This window comes from Globicephala melas, chromosome 9 (assembly GCF_963455315.2).
Source record: "Globicephala melas chromosome 9, mGloMel1.2, whole genome shotgun sequence".
In the NCBI taxonomy this organism is placed as follows: Eukaryota; Metazoa; Chordata; class Mammalia; order Artiodactyla; family Delphinidae; genus Globicephala; species Globicephala melas.
The window spans coordinates 42457807-42479794 of record NC_083322.1 but is presented as its reverse complement, the minus strand read 5'-3'; positions in this window follow the sequence as shown (position 1 = coordinate 42479794).

Below are 21988 nucleotides of genomic sequence, written 5' to 3'. Positions count from 1 at the left end.
GTAGCTGGAGTAGGACATGAGGTCGAGGGGTTTCAAGTTTGAAGGTACTGTAGTATTGTTAGAATAGACGCAGGAATGAGTGGAAAGTTGCATGAGCCTAGTTCTTGAGGAGATGAGAAGAGATGGCTGGAGGGGTGTGCAAGAGACATAATGGAATAGCTTCAAGACACGATATGCAAACAAGGATTCAGGGGCAGCAGAAAATCAGGGCAGAAATGAAGGTGACTAAGTACCCCAGGAATTAGCAAACCTCTCAAGGAAGTCATTGGACATTTAAAAGGGAATGATGGCTTGAGCAAATCTTAACTAGATCTTAAGGAGCAGGGTGACCCATTTCACATCCGGGTTCATTCCTTTCTCAAGTGGAAGTAAACCATTTCAAAACTGTTTCTAATTAAAAAATTGTCTATCCAGTGTTTTCACTTTAGCCTTCCCTGTTTTAGTTTTGTCTTTTAGTCTTTTATATATACCTTATGTGCTAGCCAAATTGGCCCAAAGGAAGCCTCCAACAAATATTTATTGAATGATAACCGTATCAGACTATCTCTTTGGCCCTGCTGGAGCACCCCATTCCTGCAGTCCATGTTTTCCTGGGTCTGCACCTCTGTGCCCAGGGTTACAGTTATTTACAAAGTTGCTAATATGTTCTCTAATAACCTGTGAACACATTGAGGCCAGTAACCATATTTTATTCACCTCATTTACCTTGAAAGGCCTGACATATGTGTATAGGTAGTGCTAAGAAAATAAAAGTTTACTTTTAATTTAATCTCCCCACTCAAGTGTTGGGACTCATTAGTGCACTGACCAGCTGGTGCCCTATTGCACTGGGGCCTCCTTCTTTAGCTATGAAACAACCTCTCAATCAACCCAGATTGCAAGCAGATACCTACTTTTATCACTCCACTTTCATGATTAAGGATTTTTTTCAAACTCACCCACCTTCCTCACATCCTCTGCAGAAACACACACACCTGCAAAGGCACACGTGGCATAAAGGCACAAGTGCACTAACTCACACACATGTTCATTTGCACACGCACACACACACACGTTTTCTCTATATATCCTAAAACTGAATCCTGACTAGTATTCTGAATCAGTTTTTTTAATTTAAATCAGGGTTATTGTGGTATACTTTACATATAGTAAAATTTATCATTTTTAGGTGAATATTTCTATAAATTTTGATAAACTCATTGTATGAGTTATGTTCTCCAGAGAAACAAAACCATATATATATGAAGGGAATTATTCCAAGAAACTGGTTTACACAGCTGTGGGAGCTGACAAGTCCAAAATCCACAGAGGAAGTCCAGCAGCCTGGAAATTTGGGGGCAGGAGTTGATGCTACAGTCTTTTTTTATTTAATATAATTTTTATTAGGGTATAGTTGATTTACAATGTTGTGTTAGTTTCAGGTGTACAGCAAAATGAATCTGTTATACATATACATATATCCACTCTTTTTTAGATTCTTTTCTCATATAGGCCATTACAGAGTATTGAGTAGAGTTCCCTGTGCTATACAGTAGGTCCTTATTAGTTATTTATTTTATATATAGCAGTGTGTATGTGTCAATCCCAATCTTCCAGTTTATCCCTCCCCCCTTACCTACTCCCACCCTGTAACCATAAGTTTATTTTCTACATCTGCAACTCTATTTCTGTTTTGTAGATAAGTTCATTTGTAGCCTTTTTTTTAGATTCCACATGTAAGCGATATTATATGATATTTGTCTTTCAATGCTGCAGTCCTGAGGCTGTTTTTTCGTTCTTAGGGGAAACCTCAGTTTTGCTCTTCCACTGATTGGTTGAGGCCCACCCACATTATCAAGGATCATCTCCTTCATTGAAAGTCAACTGATTGTAGGTGTTAGCCACATCTACAAAATACCTTCACGACAACACCTAGATGAGTGTTGTTGAGTAGCTAGGTACCGTAGCCTAGCCAGGTTGACACAAAAAACTTACCATAGTTGGCATGTAGCTGTGTAACCACAACCATAATGAAGATACAGAACAGTTCCACCGTCCCAGAGAATTCCCTCATGCTTCGTTGTGATCAATCCTCCCTGTACCACCCACCCCCAGTCCTGTCAACCCCTGATCTGTTTTCTCCCTGTATTTTTGTCTTTTCCAGAATATCATATAAATGGAATCACACGATATGTGGTCTTTTGAATCTGGCTTCTTTTGCTTAGTGTGTTGCAAATGAGATTCACCCACATCGCTGCATGTATCAGTATTTTGTTTCTTTTTATTGCTGAGAAAATTCCCTTGTATGGAGTACCATGATTCTAAATTAATTTTGTTAATGGGAGAGGTATTATCTCTCATAATTCTATAAATCAGACACGTTACAGGAGTTTGAAAATTTATAGGCATGTACGTTGTATAAAGACTAGGAAGTTGTCCTAGACATAACCCAACGAGAAATCACGTATGAAGCACACTCCTCCATGACCGCACAGGTATTTTTCCTTGAAAACAATGATTTCATTGGCCACAGAGAGGCAAGGCCAAGGTGGACCTTAAAAGCATCAGTCATTATAATCTTCTAATTGGCCATATGGCACAGCAAACTATTTCAGGGCAGACTCAGGTGACACTGATTGTCATAATGGCTAAAGGCTGAGCCACAGAATCAGATCAGGGAAGGGCTGGATTCCTGAACTAGTCAGGAAGATGCTATAAGGCATAACACTGATGAGCAGAGATGACAGAGAGTCACACATGACAGACCTACATAGGTTACAGCATAGGTGCCAATCACTCTGCATTAAATGGAAGTATGACTTTCATCCACATGATCTGACATAACAGAACTCCCTGGGATCTGTGCTTAAGAAGTCAAGGAGGTCCACAGTCTAGTCTGGTCCAGTGGGGCCAGCCCCTCTGTATCTAATGGACCCTCAGTGTGCTATGACTAAACTCCCTCCCTGTCTACGAAGCAGAAGTGGACTGCTTTAGATAGAATCTGGAGCAAGATCTGAGTGTCCCATAAGCTCAATACCAAAGCTGAACTCCTATTTTCCATTGTTTATCTGCTGAGTGTTGGGCTTGGGTTCTTCTTTCGCAGTCAACACAAATTTATCCAGAAGTTTCTATGGGCCCCTCATGGTGCTCAGCACTGGGGATATGAGAAACAACAAGACTCTCCTTGTCCCTGTCTTCATGAAACACAAATTCTATTGTGGAAACGTGTACAATCAAGTATTTAAACACAGGCCTGAAAAATCTTTGACTGTGATAAGTCCAAAGAAGGAAGCAAATGAGAAACTGAGGTTCAGAACATTCTAGATGGGTGGCAAGGAAGTCCTCTCTGAGAAAAGACAGCCAGAGGATGAGTTAGGGGAAGACAAAATCACGGACAGAAGGAACAGCATGAACAGAGGCCCTGATGGAGGTTGGGTGTAACTGGAACAGGCAGAGAGAGTGTGAGAGGGACATGGGACAGGATCAGGAGATGTCAGATCACTGGCAGCTTGTGGGATGTGAGGAGTTTGGGTTTCCTTTAGTGAAGAGAGAAGATTTTGGAGGGTTCAGAACACAAGGGTCAGATGATCTGATTGTGTTTTAAGAGGATTATTTTTGCGGCTATGCTGCAGTGCGTTGCAGTGAGACAGAATTAGGAGGGGCAAGAGCAGTTAGGGTGCAGATGCACAAGTCCAGATGAGAGGTCATAGTGATAACAGAGATAGGAGAGTTAGAGAGAGGAAGACAGACTGGAAATTTGGGAGATATATATAGGCCCTATTGAAGGATTTGTGAATGAGTAAAGGTGAGGGAGAAAACAGACTGATTGAAAACTGTGGTAAAGACTTTTGACATTTAATTAAGTGGGGGAAAACTGGTTCAATCCGTGTCTGGAGGTCAAACAAAGCTGAATTACTATTTTGGGATTCAAATATATAATCACTAATATTTAAAGTTATGGGAATTGATGAGCTTACCCTCACAAAAATATCAGAGAAGAGAAAAAGGGCCCAGAAAGAATGTTGAGAGAAGGCAATATTGTATTCAGGTACAAAAAAAAAAAGAATACTGAGGCCCATAAGATAAGAGAAAATCCAGGAGAATGTGGTGGAAAGGAAGTCAAGGGAGTAGTACTCCAAGAATGAGGGCATCACCTGTGGGGTTGAATTCTGCTGAAGGAACAAAGGGCTAGCAGAATAAGAGGGGGCAGCTTCCTTGAAGAAGGGAGGAATGCACAGAGCCTTAGAAGAAGCCTGAGAGCAGCCGGGTAAGAAAATCCCTATTAAACTGATCCCACAGTGACCCTGAGAACCTGTGATTGAGGTCCAATTCTGTTAACTATGGCTTAAATTAGTGCTATTCTGTGATTTATAAGAAACACATATTTGGTCATTCAGATCACAGAAATATACTTTTCATGTACAACTGGTCTTCCTCCTGGTTCCTGGCTCGTAGCTCCCCAAACCCATGGAATTTCCTGAGTGATAAGAGCAATGGAATCACCTTTTGTTATAATCTTTGGTCTCTAGCCCTCAGTTCCTGAAATCGTTTCAGAGCCATAAAGGTGAAATGGGTGTCTCATTATTCATAACAAGACCCTTTCCTCTACAAATGGGCTTATGTTAATGAGGTGATTTTGGAAAGCACCTAAAGATGGGGTGAGGGTACTGGGTGCCCAGGAACCAACCATGAATAGAGGGTTGAAACTTTGTCTCACTTCCTGATTTCTGGGGAGGGGAGAGGAGTTGGAAGTTAATCAATCACCAATGGCCAGTGATTTAATCAATCGTGCTCATGTAATGTAGCCTCCATAAAAACCCCCAAGGCAGGGGTTTGGAGAGCTTCCAGGCTGCGGAATCAGAATGCCTCCACGTGCCACCATGCTGAACCTCAAACTCCAAGAGGACAGAAGCTCCTTTGTTCAGGAGCTCGTCCTATGTATCTCTTCATCTGGCTGTTGATTCATATCCTTTAATATCCTTTGTAATAAACCAGAAATCTAGTAAGTAAACTTTTTGAGTCCTGTGAGCAGCTCTAACAAATTAATTGAACCCAAGGAGGGGGTTGTGGGAACCTCTCATTTATAGCCAGTGGATCAGAAGCACAAGTAATAACACTGACTTGTGATTGGCAACTAAACTGGAGGGCAGTCATGTGGGACTGAGTCCTCAGCCTGTGGGATCTGATACTATTTCCAGGTAAATAGTGTTAGAATTGAGCTGAACTGTAAGATACCTAGCTGGTATTGCTTGGTGGATATCAGAATCCTTAATTAACAATTGAGTTATACTTAAATAACTCCAACCATCCCCTCAATAGTACCTAATGAGTGATATTAGTTACTCTATTAGAAAGGCAGCATAATATATTGAAAATAATATGAAACTTAGGGGTAGGTGGATGTGACCTTAATTCCTGACTCTGCCACTAGTAGGTTCTGTATCTTAGGCAAATTGTTCAAATTCTCTGACCCTCAATTCCCTGATCTGTAAAGCAAGGGCAATATTAATGTTTATCTACATACTTATTCTAAGGTAAGTAAACAGTTTTGAAAATTGAAAAGTTATATGCAATGTTAGTATAGTAGGAATGAATCCTAGACCACAAACAGATAGGTAAGAAAAATTGTGTCTTATGATTTTACTTTATATCATTTAATTCTGAATTTGGGTACCCACCCACCTCTGAAAGGGTTGAAAATTCAATTTCAGCCATTATTTAACTTCCATCTCCTCCTACTCGAATACTTAGTCAAGATTCTTAAGGTTTTCCATAATACCACAACATTGCTTTGGTACCACAGACCCCACTAGTTACTATGGAAACACCATATGATTCCTTCAGGCCCATCATCTTCTATGCTACACTTGAGTGAGGGGCAGCTTCCCCAGATAAACTCTGCAGCCATCCTTCTAGAGGGGCTCCTCCAAGGCGGAAAGCCCAGGCCTACTTGAGGAAGTAAGGGACCTCTTTTCTTCCTCAGCCTTGGGCAATCTTCCTTTTCTTTCCTTGCCCTTAAAAACCTTTCAATTACTATGCTGTTCTTCTGGGACACTTAACATTTTCTTCTACAGTTCAGGAAATGCCATTACTTGAGAGTCATTCTGCTTTCAGTTCTACCAAGATTCCTAAGATAAGGAAGCCCCAAGGGACCTGGATATCTCTGTGAAAAGAATTAGGAGTTGGGAAGGTAAAGAAAGGACAACCAAAGCTATTTTAATGAATTACGTTCTATGATTGTTACTTTTATTAATCTGCATGGGATCTTTGGTAGTCTTGTTGGACCATCTGCTTCATAAAGGGATTGGCCAGTTCGAGAACTTGGAAAACATTGGCTTTAAGAGTAAAAGACACATATGTGAAAATTTCAGTACTTTAAAGGAAGATACTGCTTAGATAACAAACATTGAAGAGGAGAAACTAGCCTGCTTGCTAATGCAGGTACTGCCTTCTCTCAATTGGGAAAAGTGCTAAGTAACTAGGCACCATTTGAGGAATCAGTACATATTAACACATAAATGGGTACTTACAAGCCAACTTCTTCCAAGAATGGCTGTGGAGCAATGAAGCGAATTTCCTGGTGAGGGCCTGGTTGGATTTTCAGCCAATCCAGGAAATGAGCATCACTTGTCCCACTTGACTGACCACACAGTTCCATCCTCACCCAAGTTTCTGTGCCTGAAACAGCAATAATAGAGACCTCATTTAAAACATTGGTCTATGAGTTCAGAACAGTGACAAATTAAGTGTCACTATAAGGATGTATGCAATTCATCAGCATAAAGTCCCCAAGGAGATGCCAGACATCAGCAGAAAAGCCATCTTCCCGAATTGCTATATAATAATGAAAATTCTTGCTCGTTATTCTAAGATCAAAATAAGAAACCTTGAAATATTATCTAGTTTTATTCCCTGCCTCCATGCACCCTGAGCCTACCATAGCCTTACCAACATTTATCCCAGATCTCTGAACAAAGAAAGTCGGGTGAGGTACAAAAACCTTCCTTTTGCCTGTTGCCATCCCTGTCTACTCCTATAGTCTGTTTGAGTGCTGAGTGAAAGATCCCCAAACTTATCAATGTAGGAGATAACATCATGTGGCTGTTAAGTGAGATAAAGGTCTAACAAGCCAGCATTCATATTTGGAGAGTTTAATTATATATTTTGCAGGTAGATTATTTAATTTGTAAAGAAAACAACATCGTACTACATTTATCTTGCAAAATAATAGAACACTCTTCTCTTTTTGCCTAATTTTAAAAATATGGGATTGCCTATCATAAAATGTTTAAATATATGCCAATAATACATTGTCTCACGAACTAGAACAATGTTATTGAGGTAAGTTTTAAAAGAGTACCACCCAGAGTGGTAAAGAAAATGGCCCAAGGTCACACAGCCAGATGTGGGAAAGTCTTGATTTAAACCCAGCTGTGATCAAATGCTTTATGATGACAGAGCATTTTAAGAATATTTCAGAATGCTTTCTTGGTTTCTGTCTCTCCCTGTTTGTCTTTAGTTTTCATTAATCAGATTTTGAATACTGTAAAGTACTCCATTATACTTGCTCAAAGAAAGAATGAATCTCTTGGCTTCCCTTTTGGTTCCTGAACTGGTGGCTGGGGTCCTCAAGGCTGTGCCAGCTCTGGGACATTGAGGGCCACCAGGCTTATGACTTCAGCCTGAATTTGACAACTTTTAGTCCCCAATTTCTCCTTTAATTCTTTAAAGCTCAAAACACTTTAGCTGAACCAGTGGGTTAATCCCATCTATGAGAATAAATAAAAACAGTGTGAAATTTCATTTCACATTGACGAAATGGTGGTGTCTAGGTGGGAGAAAGGAAAGCATAATCAGAACCCGTTTCTTAGGAAGAATAAGGACCCCACATACACACCTAAGGTATTCCACATATGCACCTAAGGTATTCCACATATGCACCTAAATTATTCCACATACACAACTAAATTATTCCACATATACACCTAAATCTATGGCTCTCAGCCCTCACTTGCCTCATTTTGCACAGTCCATTAGCACCTCTTCCTAGAGCAGAAGACTGGTCTGGTCTAGATGCAGTGGGCATCCTCACCAACATTGTCTTACTACCATCCTAGAATCCCTTGCCTTCCAAACTTCAGTGACCTGCTTTGCTAATCCCTGGATCTGTATCCTTCAATGGACATCTGTCTCCAGTGCTAGGGAAAGATTCAGTAACAAGCAGCTTTTTCTACCCCAAGCAAACATTGTCAAAGATGAGGCACTTAATGGCTCAGCAATACTTCATATCATCTTTTGTTGATTCCCTGGTATAATGATCTTATCCTCCATCCTATCTCGGCCACTCATAACCAGAGATAAACCTTAGACATTGTAGAATAATAATTGTAAAACCTCAACTTCCATCATCCCAATTTCTGATTATCTCTACTCCCTAAGTTTCCCTGTCCACTTCCTCTACTTCTACTCTAATAAGTTTTCAACCCCCCACCCAGACATAATCAATCCTTAACACACTTTCTCTATAAATCTCCTCACATCCTTGCTTCCCACTCAGTAGTTATCCCACTTAGATTCCATAGCTCATGATAATAATCACTCTTGTACATGCTCTCAAGAGTACATGAAACTCACTTGAAAAACACAAACCCTGGTTAAATCTCCGTTTACATAAATGCCTTGAACCAATGAGTCTCCCAGCTTTCATTAAGCGACTCTATGTGTTTGGGGCACAACTCCATTACTCCACAGTCAGTTTACAGTTCTGTTTTAGCCTTCACTTCCTGTTTGTGCACAGCCTCAAGGTTAGGTAAGAGGTTAGGACCTTCTCAGATTTTTCCTGAGCATGTGCACAACCCAGCATAGGTGTGAAGTCTGTTAGATTCTCTAGAATATGTCAAAGCTTTTCAAACTATTGAAATCTCATTTCCAAGCTTTTCCTTTTAAGAGTTTCAATCAGCTTTCTTTTTAAGTGTTCCTAATCAGTTATTGCACTTTAGGCAGCTGTGATATTAAACAATCGCCACTGGTTGTTTTGAAAAAATGCTGTAGGGAACATGTTGGTAGCAGTGTAAGTTCAAGTCAGGTCAGATAAACACAAGCCCTGTAAGCTGGGGTTCCTAGGTAGCTGTCACACAAATCAGATAATAACAGTTCTTGGGAATGGGGCCTTTTTTTGTGGCTTCTGATTTGCTCTACCCCTCTCCAGGGGCTCAGTGCTAGGTTTTCACAGCTACCATGAGTGGGGGAGAAGGAGATGAGAATAAGGCAAGTTAAAACATCACGAAACTCCCTCTTTTTACTGAGATTTATCTGTTTTTCTTGAATAAACATTCCTCAGATTTTTGCAGGAATTTTCCAGAATTCTGAAAAAGCTGAATTTGATTTTTGCAAGTGTTCTCATTGCTTTTATGGAGGAGCAGAAATTCAGAGGTTCTTACACTGTCATTCTGAGCACTGTATTACTTTTTGTGTGTGTGTGTGTATTACTTTTTATATCATACAAACCCAATGTTTATCTCCCATCTTAAAAATTAAATCCCTTAACACCATATCCTCACTGAGGAACACTGGGAAATGTTGACGTCACATATTTGCATTTTCCCAGAATTCTTAGGTGACAATGTTTTACCTTAAAGCAATGGATACACACAGCAGTACTGCAGTAGATTGTTAAGAGAGTTATTTGGAAACAGACAATCCTTTCTTCAATCCTGTATTTGAAAACCTAGGCCATTTCATCTCAGAAACCTCTTAAATATGTAAGCCCCATTTTCATGTTCCTTTGAAGGAGACCTATTAAGTAATTATTAATTTCAATCAAAACATTCTTTCTCTGTAATCTGTTTTGTTGTTTTTAACTAAACACAAGATAGGTTTTAAAAGACCTTTAAACATGTCAGAGGAAAATGTAATAAACTAGATAAAAGAGGCTCTCTTAGATATATTAATGTCTAAATTCTTCTGAATCCATGCTACTAAATACAAGTTGTACTTTAAATACCCTCAGGTTACAAGGACCATTGACTAATGCATTACAGAGGAAGGTAATTAACTTCCTACACTCTCTAAAAGTTTGCTTTGTGAGACCCTCTCTGACACTTAGAGAAGACCGCAATGTCTGATTAGTATTGTTAGGAAAATTGCCCACTTCTCTTCTATTTTCAGACTCCTTTCAGACTGGGGGTGTAGCTACAGCTGACTGTGGAAATTTTGGAGTGGATCAGAAAAGGAAGCATGGCACGTCAGAAGCTGTTTTGCTATTAACCAGCAGTGGTGTTCGGGGCAAGTCATTTAAACTCTCTATGCCAGGGTTTCCTTATTTGTAAAATGAAGGGTTAAGACACAATGACACAGGGAACTCTGCTCAATATTATGTGACAACCTAAGTGGGAAGAGAATTTGAAAAGGAGTGGATACATGTATATGTATAACTAAATCACTTTGATGTACACCTGAAACTATAACAACATTGTTAATCAACTATACTCCAATACAAAATAAAAAGTTAAAAAAAAAAGACACAATGACCTATGAGTTTCCATCCCCACCTTATGATCAATGATCCAAACTTTATCATCCAAAAGCATATGAAATATGGCAGGATGTTCCACAATTCATGAGGGTTTAAATAATATTTAAAATAAAAATCAAAACTGAACAAACTTTGTGACCTGGATGACTTATTTCTATGATTTACTGGAGCATTAAGGAAGGAGAATGACTGCTTTTCCTTATGCAACTGACATATTGAACAAGCTCAGTGTGTAGTTTGGAATCAGAACACAATTTAGTTTTTATCTCCCACCATCCCTTTAAGCATTACCCCATGGTGTCATCTTTTATCTGCGGTAATCTTTCTTCTGCAGGCTTGCGACTTTTCCTTTACTCTTAGGAAACAGTTCAACATTTGCTTTCAGTAACAAACACTCTCAATTCAGAATATATGAAGTCTGGCTTCCTGTAATTATCAAAATGTCAAAATTGCTATAACATGTTCTTCCCTTCACCAGCTTGGACCTGCTTCTCAGAACAGGAAGCCCGGTCCTGCTGACTTCCCCTACCACTTGTGTTACTCTTCAGCAAGGTCCTCGTGGGGAAGGCTTAGAAGGGTAAGAGGTAGAGGACAATACTGTCTAGGTGGATAGTACTGTGCTTTATGGGCCCTGCAGTTGATGAAAGCTGACTGTTTCCCGTTTTTCCCATAAAGTGCTTCTGAGAACCCCTTAGAGGTTTCCTGTTAGGCTCCTTCCCTTGCATTTTCCTCGACTCAAGCAGAAACATATTCTACCTGAGTTGCCAAGACTCCTTTCTCAGCCCGTGGTCGCCAGTTCCCCCCACCACTCAGACACACCAACACTTCCAACTTCTCTCTGCTGAGGTTTCCTTATCCCTCCAGCTGGACAGGACCTTGAACAATTCCATTCCAGCTTAGTTCCACACCTTCTCTCTCTCACTGTGGGAAAACTCGTATGTCCTTTGCCCCTACAACCCCTGGGAAATCAGTCTAATCTCAACAAAGCAACTATTCAGGCCCTCTCTTCTCTTAAGATTTCTGGGGTAAGCTCAGACCACATTCCACGGCTGGCTTTACTTCATCAATTTTACATCAGGGACCAGTCTTCTATGTTTCCTAATGTCAGGGAACAGAATTTCAATGCTTTACAGTGGTGACCTTGGAGACAACCTGCTGTCTACTCTAAGGGCTACCGCCTTGCAGGTCTTGAGGCTAGTGGCTCATTTTTGCCCTCTAATGCCCTATGTGCTCCCCCAAAGAGGAGACTGGGGAAACAGAGCAAGACAACAGATCTTTCCAGGAAAAAAAAGCCTTACTGAACTCCTCCCCAAAGCTTCTCTCTGATGTTTTATATACCTTTGATATCATGGAAGTGTCCCAAAATTTAGGGATTCCTATTAACTATAAATTCTGCATTTGGGAGTGGTGGATAGATTTGTCTCTCTGTCATTGTAATCCAGTATTTATTGTAGTGGTGCTTCAGCTGAAACTGATTATAGGAAGATTCTCATTCTAACATCCTGTAACAGTTACATTAAGCCCAAGGATGACATGCTACGAGAAAAAAAATTTGTAAAGGTAATGAAACAATGGAAAATATTTTAATGACCCTAGCATAAACATATACTTTTATTTTGGGGTAAATAAAACCATACTTCTTCTTTTATAACTGTAATCTCATTGTACATATGCTTTTGCAATGTATTTTTTATTTTTTAATTTTTTTTTTTGCGGTACGTGGGCCTCTCACTGTTGTGTCCTCTCCCGTTGCAGAGCACAGGCTCCGAACGCGCAGGCTCAGCGGCCATGGCTCACGGGCCCAGCCGCTCTACGGCATGTGGGATCTTCCCAGACCGGGGCACAAACCGGCGTCCCCTGCATCGGCAGGTGGACTCTCAACCACTGCGCCACCAGGGAAGCCCTGTAATGTATTTTTTTAAAAAAACTTATTTTCACATTCTGTGAAACCATGCTTGGAATTTTAATGTGTGTGTATTATCCTGGATATTGATGTGTCATTCATTCATCAAAGACCCTTTGAATGCCTACTCTGTGGCCAATACTGGTTCAGGTGCTGGGATTGCAAAGGTTAAAAGAACTGAGTAAACACTCTGTTTAGGGAAGTACAAATTATTATAATGCCATACTGTATTTGTCACAAGACAGTTACCCACATAAAGTGGGAGTAGAGAATAGAATGTATTTATGTTTTTTAAAGGAAATTAGAAAGGAATCACAAAAGAAGCACTGAGCTGAGTGTTTACGGAGGGTGTGTGGGAGTTTGCTGGGTAGGCAAGCAGGAGGAAGTCACCCTTGGTGGTTGGAACAGCTTGTGCAAAGGCATGGAATTTATTTTGATCTTGTATAAGGTATGAATGTTTTCCTTTTTTTTTTCAAAACTGTTATTGAATCGTTCTAAAATTACTCATTAAATAATCCTTTCTCCTCAAGTGTAGAGTTATACTGGAAAGCTAGTTTTATTGTATATTAAGTTTATTGTGTTGCTTGGTCTACATATATTCTCTCTATGCAATTCCAAGGATTTATACTCTTTTGGGAGGGCCAATACCACACTTCTTAAAGGATTGTTGCTTTTTAATGGTTTCAAATACCAAATAAGCTAATCTACCATCATAGCTTCTTTGCCAAACAATTCTTTTCTGAATTGCTCTAATTCTAATACTTCCTTGAAGGAACCCAGCTCTCTTTTGATATTTTAAGATGTCAAAAATATTTTTGATATTTCAAACACTTGAAGACAAAACCGCTTCAAATTTTTAGCTGAATTAATCATCAATTTTATTACATTCTCTCTGCCTTTGGCTTTAGATAAAAACCTTACACAAAAGGCTTGCAAACCCTATAGATTTTTTGAAAATGTTTTGTTGCTATTATTGCTGGTGTTTTCTTTATATTTTTTTTCTTCACACAAGCCTAAATGCATATACCTTCATAATCTTCTAAATAATTTCAAAATATCTTTTTTTTTTGAAAGCATGGGGTTTAGTCTGAATCTTCCAAACTGTGTAATTTGATCTATTGAGCAAAATCACCAGATAGCTGCCAACTTCTCTGCTTTACTTTACATACAGTGGCATTGTTATAAACATTTGAAGATGGTTAGGCCGTTATTTTTATGCTTGGTGTTAGGTTTATATAAATTTAGCTCCACAAATTTCTCCTTGCTCCTAAAGCTTAGAAGAAAATATACCTTAAAATAACACATACAGAGTAGAGGACCCATTCTGGCTAAAGTTTGGGTTCAGATGTGCTCCCAAAATACCTGATCAACAGATGGGATGGGTCCCTAGTCATTGACTTGCATGAGGACTACAGGCTACAGGAGAGTGAGGAGGAGGTGGTGAGCATTCCCTGAGGGAATGGCACAGAAATCCGAGAGTCTTGCCCTGATTTTAGAAAGTGGGTAGGATAATTTCAAAAGGTATATGCTGTGCAATATGTGGAATTATTGCCCAAATGACAGAAATATTGCCCAAATGACAGAATGGCCCTGGAGCTTCAACACTGCAACCAGGGAATATTTGCAACACTTACTGCCTTTTTTACTTTACGTCCTCACCTCCCCCTCTTTGTTCTATAAAAGAAATTAGCATCCAAGGCTGGGCAATATGGTTTTTCAGGACACTAGTCCACCATCCTCTTGGTCTGCTGGCTTTCCCAATAAAGTCCCTATTCCTTGCCCCCCAAAATTGCCTCTTGATTTATTGGCCTGTCATGCATCAAGCACTATAAGCTTGGTCTCAGTAACACTTAGCTAATGAGGGTGACACCTTCAAGAATGAAATTGGTGCCCTTATAAAACTGATCCCACAGAGCTCCCCAGACCTTTCCACCATGAGAAGGGAGCACAGTGAGAAGGCAGCATCTGTGAACCAGGAAGCAGGCCCTCACTAGACACAGAATCTGCCAACATCTTGATTTTGGATTTTCCAGACTCCACAACTGTGAGAAATACATTTCTCTTGTTTATAAGCTACCTTGTAGCTTGTATTTTATCATACCAGCCCAAACAGACTAAGACAAAAGGTTTACTTCAGACATGGAAGAAGGGTTCAAGGTTAGGAATTCTCTTAATGGAATTCATTACATAAATATTTAGAGGAGATAACCATAGGGTTATCTTTATAAATTCCAAATTATATTTGACACTATTCAGCACCCATTGTGATAAACAAAACAAAACAAACCTCTGTGCATGGTAGGTCCCTCCTTATCTTGATAAAAGCTAGAAACCAACAACAAATATCAATGAAGAGCCTAAGACATTCTTGTCTCCAGGACAAAGACAAGAATGTCCACTGAGGCAGTTAGTCTGCAAAGATACCACACAATGGACACAACTCCTGGTATTCACACTCCTGTGCAGTCACTCCTACATTGAATCCAACCAGCCTGTGACTTGCTTGACAAACAGAACACTGCAGAAGTAATGTGGTGCCAGTTAGAGGACTATGCCTTAAAAAGACCTGACAGCACAAACTTCAGTGTGCTTGGAAGCCATCCACCATGTAAGCATCTGACTACCCTTCGAGAGAGAGAGGTCACTGGGAGAGGACCTAGAGGATGAGATGCCACATGGACAGAGGCTCATGGAAGGGCACCAGGCCTGTGAGCGAGGAAGCCAAAATATTAGGCGAAACCTACTATTGTGAAATTTACATTTCAGTGACTACACTGAAGGCTAATCAGCTACAGTAATTAAATCATCACAACATTGGTATAAGACAAGATATATAAATAAGTGAAACTTAATAGGGAACCCAGGCACAAATCCAAGTATCTAAGGGAGTCTAAGGCATATATATATATAGACACACACACATACAAACACATATGTAAGTGTATATATACGTATTTAAAAGGAAATCAAATTGGTGCAAAAAAGATGACTCTTGCATGGGACACACTGTTGCTTGGACAATTGGCATTCAGATGTACAAAAAAAAAAAAGACTTAGATTGTGCCTACCATAAATAAAAATAAATTACAGATATATAGAAGATTTTTAATGTTAAAAATGGAACTCTGAAAATACTAGAGAAAATCATAAGGAAATATTTTTTATACTTTTGGAATGCAACAGCTATTATAAACAAAAAGTTCAGAAACCATAAATGAAAAATATGAGGAAATTGATGTAAAAATTAAAACTTCGGTACTATAAAGTACCAAAGTTTTATGACAAAATTAAATGACAAACTGAGGAAAATATTTACAACCTGATTGACAGATGAATAATGTCCTTACTATACAGTGTTCTCATAAATCATTTTAAAAAAGTTAAGTGCCCCATAAAAAATGAGAAAAGGCTACGAATAAGCATTTTAGGGAAAATGAATAAAATACTTCATAAAGTCATTATTAAAAATGCAAAATTTTAAATGAGGGATTTATTTATTCATTCATTCATGCCAATGTTAGCAAACAATTTAAGGAATGAGAGCATTTGCTTTAGGAAATGGTCACTTCTGATTGTTCTCTGGATTCAAGATCTCTTTCTTAAAAATGTTTTTTTATTGAAGAATAACAGACAGTGAAGTGTTCAAAAACTAAATGTAATTATTCATATTATTCATATATATTCTACATATAAGCCCTTTCTTTTAAAGGTGTTGCTAATATCTTTTCCTATTCTGTGTTTTCTTTTCTACTCTTTTAATGGTAGCATGTCATAAAAAGTTCTTAATTTTAATATAATACAAATTATTGATATTTTCTTTTATGTTCTGCTTTTTGTGTCCTGTTTAAGGACTCTTTCCCTGCCTCAGGTCATGAAAATAATCTATATTATCTTTTAGAATAGAGGTGCTCATTACAGTAGCAACTAACCACATGTGGTTAACTTAAAGTTAAATTAATTGAAATTAAACAAAAGGAAAAGTTTTGTTTCCTTGTTCATTCTAGCCATTTCTTTAAGGGCTCAATAGCCAAAGATCTAGAGTATTTCTAATGCTGCAGAAAGTTCTATTGGTCAAATATGTCCCAGAAGGTCATTTTGTTTTGTCTTTTTTTGTAACAGCAATAAGAATGTGGGTGGGAAGTTTGTGGGAGAAAATGTGAGAACGTTAATTTTCTCATCATTAGCAAGAAGGTATCAATATTCTCTAAAATGAAAGCAAGTAGAAAAAGTTGTTTTTATGACTTTTTACCATTTTAAAAAAATTATGGATTCCCTTAGCTTTGGAAGGAAACTTTTAGAATATATTTCTGTTGTGAGGAAATATTGATATAAAATTTATTAATTGTTTCATTTTAGCTCGTCTCTTTTATATTTTAATTCAGGTACAATTAAATTTATAATTAAGTCAAGATGACCTCTGTAAATGAGTTAAATCAGACCCCTGTTTTCCTTGCTTTGACCCTGGCCTCCTTTCCTTTGTTTTTCCTTCTGCTATTTCCCTCTTTTCCTCTCCCTCATCTGAACCGTGACAAACCACAAAGCTTGCAAAAATAGCTCTTAAAAGAACTGCTCTGACAGTTGCTTGAAAGGGATTGTACAAAAGATCCCGAGCAAGAAGCATGGGAAACCAGTACATTCTCTAACTCTTGCAACCACAAGTTTCAGCAGTTAGAGATTTTCCAAAAAATGCAATCCAGGCCAGACCACGAGGAAACATAGCCCTCTCTTCTTCTGTAAAACTCCAATCCTGCTTTGGTCTGAGGAGTTACGTGGTTTTCAGGTTGTCTCGGATATGCGTTAACTAATGAAGACTTTATCCTTTATTTGAATCACTTAAACTATTTTTTCCTTGACTTAATGTCTTGGGACTTGAAAAAAAAAATCAGCTTGGGAGTAGAATGTCTTTTGCCAGAACACAAAGATGCCATCAGAAAACCCCTGAGTGTTGCTTACAGGGCACACGTTCACCAAGCTGTGGCAACATTGTCACCAAAAAGCTTAAAAGCAGGTGCCATCTAATAAAATGTATTAAAAGATAGCTGTAAAAAAAAAAACAATGACTGTAATAGTATATGCTTGTTTTTTATTCATTTTAATGCATGTGGAATAGTTGATACAGGTGGGTAAGTGCTGTTTCTATGAAGTATATATTGAATTTTTATCTATGTAGGCAGGAATGGGTACAATTTGGGAATTGTCAGCAAACAAAATATTTCTGGGTCAAGAAAGGATTTTATTAAGAATAGGAAGGACTGAGGAAACCCAGTGCTCATACACTCTAACCAGGTAGAAATGGAGTTCCAGAGAATGCATCAAGATGATGGGCCAGCCAGAGGACCCAGGGGAAAGCGGACTGCACAGACCAAATTCTCATCTCATGAATTACAAAACCCTGGATAACACTTTTAATCATAAAAAGATGTGAATAAAACATACTCAAATTTCCAAAAGTTCTAACAGACTATATCAAAATTATGAAAAAACTTGAGAAGATAATGGGTTTTTCAATGTAGGGTATAATAAGTCAATCTTTTCTTCTGGCAGGCAGTGGTATTGGGGGTTGTTTTGTTTAAAGGGATGAGCTTGAAAAGTTCCATTTGCAACTGAGGGTTGATTTTAAGAAGAGGGTCCTAGGTGCACCCATCTAGGTTTGAAAGAGCTTAGACACAACCAGATCTTGTGCCATGACCAAGAAACAGTTATTTAGTACTCCAGAACTCATCATCTTAGCAGATATGTATGAGATCATGTTTTCTTTTGAGTGTGGCAAGATTACTATACCCCTGGGGAGGTATAATATAAATACAGTAAAAAGTGAAGAAATAAATCAAAATCACAGTATCATCACTTTTGTATTAGGGTAAGTAAAAACTAGAAAAGTAAATTATGAAATCATTCTGATACTCCGTGAATGTTGTCTATTTCCCAGGTGACTGGATCAATTAAAGAGTTGACTAATTAGAATCCATTTTTATTGCAATGTTTTGGAGAATTTAATTAATTACATTTAAAATCAAGGTTTAAATATTTAAAAGAATTCATGAAATGTGTAAATGTTTATGTGTTTGTGATGTTTAAAGGTTCAGAAACATTGTATTAAGTGTATTTATAGATATTAACAAAAATAAAATAGAGAAGCCGGAAATAGAAATATTCTTCATATCCAGGTTTGAAATGTTCATAAAACAAAAGCTGACTTTCAACACAACAAAAGATAACATGAGAGGGTCTCTTTGTAGTGATGGGACAGTCTGTACCCTGATTATGGTGATAGTTACTTGGATCTGCACTTGGGATAAAATTTCATAGTACTATCCGCTCCCCCCAAATAAATAATTTAAGGAGAAAGCATGTAAAAACTGATCAAATCCAAATGAGGTCTGTACCTAAGTTAATAATATTATATAGATGTCAATGTCCTGGTTTTACATGTTCTATGTATTATGTAAGATATTATCATTGGGGGAAGCTGGGCAAAGGGTACCTGGGAATTCTTTATACTATTGTTGAAACTTCTTGTGAATCTTGAACTATTTCAAAATAAAAATCTTATAAAATATATAGAGAGATATTAGTTTTTGCATAAAGAACAGTCATAGGCTGTCTTAGACAGGTGGGTCAGCAGAACCTGTGTCAGATTCCCATTGTCCTTTTGCCTCATTTGGATGCTCTGCCTATGAACTCAGGTATTGGCATGATGTAGGAAGCAGATCTTGCTGAGTCTGCTAAGGCAGCTTACTAATTTTTACTGTTATTAATATTCTTGTAGGCTTTAAAGAAACAGGAAACAGCTATAAGCATAAACACTACACAAAAATCATGTACAGTAATTCTTCCCTCTGGACAATGCCTCCTTTTTTTTTTTTTTATAAGTTTATTTATTTATTTTTGGCTGCATTGGGTCTTGCTGCACACGGGCTTTCTCTAGTTGCGGGGAGCGGGGGTTACTCTTCATTGCGGTGCGTGGGCTTTTCACTGCTGTGGCTTCTCTTGTTGCGGAGCAAGGGCTCTGGGCACTTGGGCTTCAGTAGTTGTGGCATGCAGGCTCAGTAGTTGTGGCTCGCGGACTCTAGAGCGCAGGCTCAGTAGTTGTGGTGCCCGGCTTAGCTGCTCCGCGGCATGTGGGATCTTCCCGGACCAGGGCTCGAACCCGTGTCCCCTGCATTGGCAGGCGGATTCTCAACCACTGTACCACTAGGGAAGCCCTGGATGATGCCTCCTTGAAAATTAATCTTCAGGCATCCCCCTAGATCATTTCTCCCCACACAAAAATTTTTTGGCTATTAAAGATGCCATTCTCCCATTTAAAACCACCCAATCGTTTCTCCTGGCACTTAGAAAAAACAAATCTCCTTATAATGTCTCAAGCACTTAAAAAATCTGCCTACTGTTGACATTTCTAACCTCATCCTGTACACTTTCCCTCTTCCTCAGAGCATCTTAGCTACCTCGGACCTTGGGCTGTTCCTAGTGCACTCCCAGCTCACTCCTGCTGGACTTGCATCTGCCTCTCCCTTTGCGATGTAGTCACATTTTACCCAAAGAGACCTCACTTGTCACTCTAGAGTCTACTCTAGACCACTGTACTTTATTTTTCTTTGTAGCACTTATGACTAACTGATATTATTTTCTATATCTATTTATTTATTTTTGTCTCCTGTCTTGATCCACAGAGCCTAAGACATAATTGGTGCTCAATAAATATTTTTGAATGAATGAATAAATGAATGAATGAATGCAAGCTCCTATTAATGGCGCTTAATCTGAGAAGTATGACTAGGGATGATCAGACTTACATTCTACTTCTTATATTTCAGGGCAATTTTATATTCTTATTTTTCAAGCATAAGCTAATTCTGCAACTAAGTTTAAGAAAACATATACTGACATACACACATTTATGTTTGGAACAACTGATGACTACAAAGGTCTTTACAGCTTTAGCAGTCTATGATCCTAGATTTTCCAAATTTTTTTGGTAAGATTTAAGGAAGGATGCATAGCACAGCTTAGCTCTAAATGGTAAGGTATTAAGATGGAATCAGTGAATTCCACTTTTCAATTATGAATTAATATAAAAGCATGAATCATAGTCAGTATGTAAGAGCCTGTCCAGATATCCCTTAATACAGAAATTAATATGTACACCTGTGTTCTCACCCTTAATTCCTACAAAGAGTACGTCAGGGACATCAATTACCTCTAAACACCAGTCATACTTGGGAGAAAATAGAGGCGGTATCATTTTGGAAGGTGGAGGTGGGTATCGTGGGAGTGTGATGACTCTTTGCCAAATGATTTCTTTCCTTCTCCATCTGGCCTCTAGAGATGGGGAAGCAAAACATGTGCTCCTATATCTTGGCCCTCGCTTTGAGTGTAATCACTGTTACATTTGAATGATTTGACTTACCTGCCTGAGGTAGGAAGGTAAGAGTTCAAATAAAGTAATCCTTAAATTTTTGGTATGCCCTTTCCTTTTCCATAAAGTTTATAGCCATCTTGCAAAGATACAGAAGATATATCAAGACAAGATTAAGGCAGAAGACAAAGAAAGGGCTAGAGAGGCCTAAATAAGAAATGGAAGCAGAAGTGAGGGTTAAACAAAACTGTGCCTCTCAGAGGCCTACGCTCTTTGCAAACGGGATGCAAACATTGGCTAACCTTTCACAAATCCAGTATAGAAACGGGAACTGAATCAGTGACGCCTTTTGCAATATTTCTAACATAAGTTAAATCAAATCAATTGCTTTGTCAATTCACAGCCATTCCCTGTAGCGAAGCAGAAAGATTTCTGAAAGTTTCTGTAAAGAAGATGTTATTTTGAATCTCCTTGCCATGATGTTTAACTTCATTTCTTTTAATATAGGGCAATGGCATAACTCCAAGATGCAATTAGGTTGAAACAATTAGCTGGTGGTGGAAGTGATGGTGGAGTGTGAAGTGGGGGGTGGAGGTTGTGAATGGCACTTTAATATAAATATACGTGCCTTTACCATAATGATGTATATTTTCTTTCTTCAGCAGTTCCAGGATGGAAATTGGCAGGCATACTTTTTTTTTTTTTTTTTTTTCTGTACCAAATTAGAATTGGCCCCTAGGACTAAGGGAAACAGACCTGGGGAGACTGATAGTTAAAAGCCAGTAAGAATCATTATTTCTGCCTCACTGGTCAGGCATATTTTGGGCAAATGAATCAGCACAGTGCGAGAGGAATGTTGGGGTTAGACTTTATGAGATGTTACATAAATTTTTCAGAGTGACTAAAGCCGTTCTGGCTAGTTATTTCAAGCTTTGGGGAACAGAAGGACTGAGGAAGTTGGAGGGGTACTGACCTTATTTTGTCACGGGGATAGCTCTGACTGGGCAACTTCTCTGTTTTAGTTCTCTCTGAAATGCCCTCTTTCTGGGGTTTATAATGTCACTGTCTTAAGTCTAAGTTGCTCAAATTGGCCAAAACCCATGGGTTCTCTACTCTGAAATATCTGACAAAGATCCCTGCTTGTCAAACCATTCTTCAACATCAGATCAGTTGCCCAAGGCATTTGCTGGCCCTCAGGGGTAAGACTATCTTG